Here is a 4,945-nt window from a genome sequence, read left to right on the forward strand (position 1 = left end):
TGACTATGTATCTGTACTTCAAATTTAGTTACACCTGTGTAATGCCCGCTAGACAAGATGCTTTCAGTCTAAATAGCTGGTTGTAAAGGGCCCATTCAGGGTAATGGGCCATTAGAAAGAACAACAGGCCTTAGGAGAAGCTTATCTCTCACCTGGTGAGCCTTCCTGAGAATGCTACAGACAGCCTGTGAGTGATGGCTGCTATGACTCTACAAGGATATGTGACAAGGACACATGATATTGGACTCCATCTTGGGATGTTAGTATTTTTCCACAAACTGGTCTGGGAACCAAGCTTTGGAACAAAGGGTTCCGGCCATATACAAAAGGTATATAAGGCAGGAAGTGACATCATCTGAGGTTCTTCACTCCCCACACAAGAGGACTCCTGGAAACATCTGAGGAACAAAGATTGAACTGGGGGAAGTGCTGGACCCAGGCTAAAGGAATTTCTAGCCTGTGTATGAAGGACCTGGGGATTCCAAGGTGTAAAGCAAATGCAGATTGCCCCTTAAAAAATCTGTAGCCTGCTTGTATCATTTCTCAAGGTGTGAATCTGCTAATTCATATCCAATCTATTTAGTATATTAAGCTTAGTTTGTGTTTTTTTGTTTATTTGCTAGGTAATGTGCTTTGATTTGTTTGCTATCACTTATAATCACTTAAAATCTATCTTTTGTAGTTAATAAACTTGTTTTTGTTTTAATCTAAACCAATGAGCTTTGACTGGAGTGCTTGAGGAAAATCTCTGCTTGGTCACCACACGTGTGTATTGTCCTCTTCACATTGAGGGAGAGGCAGATCAGGTATTAAACACATATACTGGCCAGATTTGACTAGGGCAGGACGGTACTGCTCTGCGTCCCAGGCTGAGAAGCTGTGGTTAGAGAGCCTGCGTGTAACTGCAGTTGGGTGTGTCCCAGGGTGAAAGTAAGTATAGGGACTTACCGGTACGGGGCTGGGCTGGGGCGGCTCTGGCCCGCGGAAGGGGTGGGGCCTCAGGCAGAAGGGGCAGGGCTGGGGGTCAGAGCCAGCCCCGGCCCACCCTGTACTGGTAAGTGCCTCCCCCTTCCCCTCCTCCTTCCCCTCCCACCCCACCAGGGTAGCAGCAGCAGCCGGGGGCTCTGGCAGCAGTTTAAAGGGCCTGGGGCGGTAGCAGCGGCCGAGCCCTGGTCCCTTTAAATAGCTGCTGGAGCCCCACCACCGCTTCTCCAGGGTTCTGGCAGCAGGGCTCCAGGGATGGGGCTCTGGCCGCTGCTACCGCCCTAGGCCCTTTAAATCACCATCGGAGCCCTGCCGCGCCTTCCCAGGGCTCTGGCAGGCTCCGGGGATGATTTAAAGGGCCCAGGGTGGTAACAGCAACCGGAGCCCCGTCCCTGGAGCCCTGCTGCTGAAGCCCTGGGGAAGCGGCAGTGGGGTTCCGGGGACAATTTAAAGGGCACAGGGCTCGGCTGCCGCTACCGCCCCAGCCCTGCTGCCGCTACCCCAGGGCTCCGGCAGCAATTTAAAGGGCTGGGGGCTCCAGCCACTGCTGCGAAAGGCAATCCACCCCTGGACAGTGCACTGGCTCTTGCCGGTACACCATACCAGGGCATACTGGCTTACTTTCACCTCTGGTGTGTCCCTACCTGTGTAAATGCTGGTGAAAGTGCAGGCTTAAGGGCTTTGCAGCTTGTCACAGCAGCACAGTGTGAGAGGGAGCCCAGGCTGGTAGGTCAGAGGGCTCGGTGGTACTCCAGTTCCAGGTGGCACCTTAGGGGGAATCCATCACACCCTACATGACATACTTTGTACAAGATTTGTTGCAATTGTCTAACAGTGGCAATCTTTTATAAGTGGTCATATTTCAATCATACAGCATCACAGGTGGGTTCACAACTGATTGAAAAACTGTACTCTAAGAGTAGTTATCAATGGTTTGCTGTCAAAGTAGGAGGAAGTATCTAATGGGATTACACAGGGTCTGCACTGGGTTTGGTACAATTCAATATTTTCATTAAAGACTTGGATAATGGCATGGAGAGTATGCTTATAAAATTTGTGGAATTTCATCGTGTTGATTTCAGACCAGTTCTCCAATTTATCAAGGTCCAAAGTGCTTGCAATTTTGGTGTCTTTCACAAACTTTATAAGCATACTTTCCACTCCATTACCCAAGTCATTAATGAAAATACTGAATTCTTTAACAGCCTTTAACATATTTGAAGACTGTTATCAGGCTGGTGTTCAGTTGTTCTTCATGTCCACTTCTTCTTTCATATGGCTTGGGTAGGTAGCAATGATTACAAATTTATATCTAGATTTGATAGCCTGCACCTTGCCACAGCAGTGAGCTGGTGAATGTCCTTCAGGCTCCCAGTGAAAGAACGAAGGGGACACTCAGATATGATGCACTGCATCACTTGTGCCTGGTGACCACAGTTAGATACAGGAGTTTGCCTCCTTTACCATTTAAAGAGAGTTTGTTCACATCTCCCATGAGATGTCCTGATGCGATTCAATCTGCACCAGTCTTTCTGACCCAAATCAAAACCTGATGGTTCCTTGGTAGGATCAATGATGAGCTGTTTGTTTTGAGCGGTCAAAATGCTCCACGTGGCTCTCCCTTGAGCTTCTGCATTGAAGTTGAGTGAAAGGGTCTTGATGCGGTTCCACAGAGGGTTGGCCACTGGATGTCGCATTACCGACTTCCCAGTGAAAGTATAAGCCAAGATTAAAATCCATGTCCGCTGGACTTAGGAAAGGAAGTAATCAGCTTAATGTGCAGCAAGGGAGATTTAAGTTAGATATTGGGAAAAGCTTCCTAACTATAAGGATAGCTAAACCTTGGAGTAGGCTTCTGGAAGGTGTGGAATCCCCATCTGTGACAGACCAATGATATCTTGTAATATGCAGTGTTGTAGCTGTGTTGGTCCCAGGATATTAAAGCGAAAAAGTGGATGAGGTAATGTTTTTTATTGGACCAACTTCTGTTGATGAGAGAGACAAGCTTTTGAGCTTACACAGAGCTCTTTGTCAGGCCTGGGAAATGTACTCAGAGGGTATGTCTACACTGCAGTTAAACACCCACAGCTGGGCCTGTGTCAGCTGACCCAGCTTTGTGGGACTCAGGCTACAGGGTTGTTTAATTGCAGTGTAGATATTTGGGCTTTGTCCTCCACCCTGCGAGGACAAAGGGTCCCAGAACCTGGGCTTCAGCCCAAGTCCAAATGCCTGCATCTCAGTTAAACAGCCCCATAGCCCCAGTTCAGCTAGCCCAAGTCATCTGACATGGGCCAGCCAGGGGTGTTTAATTGCAACGGAGACATACCCAGAGTGTCACAGCTAAATACGAGGTACAAGTTGTTTCACATAAATAATGAGCACATATTTCAAGGGACCATTCAAGGTGAAGTGGCCAGTTAATGCCTTTCCAGCCATAGGATGGCTCCTCAATATGCCAGCCTCTCCATAGGATACCTTGAGGAAGAATTTCTGAAAAAATGCACCATGAAACCTGAGATACATGTGAGATACATCGAAGACATTTTCATCCTCTGGACAGATGACCTAAACTCCCTCCAAGATTTCCAGCACAACCTCCACCCATCCATTAAAGTCTCTTTAGAACACTCCCACACCAGTATTAACTTTCTGGACACTATGATCAGCATCATCGATGGAACTCTACGGACAGCTACATACAAGAAACCCATTGATCACAACACCTACCTACACAGATTCAGTAACCACCCCCGACATACCAAGAAATCTGTTATCTACCGCCAGGCACTCAGATACCATAGAATATGCTCTGAGGAGAAAGTCCGGGATATACACCTTAACACATTTAAAACTGCCTTCAGCAAACAAGGACACTACACCAGAGTAGTAGATTGCATCATGGAACAGGCCACTCATATACCCCAAGAGAACTGCTTCAAAATGAAAATAAACCCCAATCTGACCGCACACCCCTAGTTGTCACCTACCACCCTACAGTGGAACCCATGCAGGGTATCATTAAATAGTTATACTCCATACTCAGTGGAGACCAGATCCTGAAAGAGTTACTTCCTGAACCCTCTCTTCTGGCCTTCAAAGAATCCCCCAGCCTCTCTGAGATCATCATCAGAAGCAAGCTACCCACAGACCAGGCAACACCAATTCAAAGAACCACCAGACCCTGCCAGAGCAACAGGTGCAAAACCTACAGATATATCTCCACTGCTAGGATGATCAACAATCCCCCCAACATATCTTTCAAGATCCCTGGGTCTTTCACATGCCAATCACAAAATATGGGGTACCTTGTTCAGCGTACTAAATACCCCAATAACAACGATGTGGGTAAACATGACAATCACTACACTCCCAAATGAACTCACACAGAAAAATGATGAAAGACAGAAACACCATATCACCTGTGGGTGAACACTTTTCACAAAGTGATCACTCCACATCTGACCTCTCAGTCCTCATCCTCAAAGGAAACCTGCACAACACCTTCAAAAGATGAGCATGAGAGCGTAAATTGATAACTTTGCTAGATAATAAAGATCATGGAATAGAGACTCCGGATTTATGGCTTATTACAACAGTCTATAACCCAATAACCTCTCCCCCACCCAGCTTTTTTCCCCCCTCTCCCCCTATGCCTGGAGAAATGTTAACTGGACAGTTCACCTTGAATGGTCTCTTGAACTATGTGTTAACTCTTATGTTAAACAATCTGTTCCAACTTGTATTTAGCTGTGACATTCTGAGTATCTTTCCCAGACATGAAGAAGAGCGCCGTGTAAGCTCAAAAGCTTGTCTCTGTCACCAACAGAAGTTAGTCCAATAAAAGAGATTACCTCACTCACCTTGTCTCTCTCATATCCTGTAATACACTGAACTAACCTTATGGAATTAAGATACACTTTACTGAGTTAAGTTAAACCTTATTGAAGTAGGGTTGACAACT

This window comes from Chelonia mydas, chromosome 2, assembly GCF_015237465.2.
Source record: "Chelonia mydas isolate rCheMyd1 chromosome 2, rCheMyd1.pri.v2, whole genome shotgun sequence".
Lineage (NCBI taxonomy): Eukaryota > Metazoa > Chordata > Testudines > Cheloniidae > Chelonia > Chelonia mydas.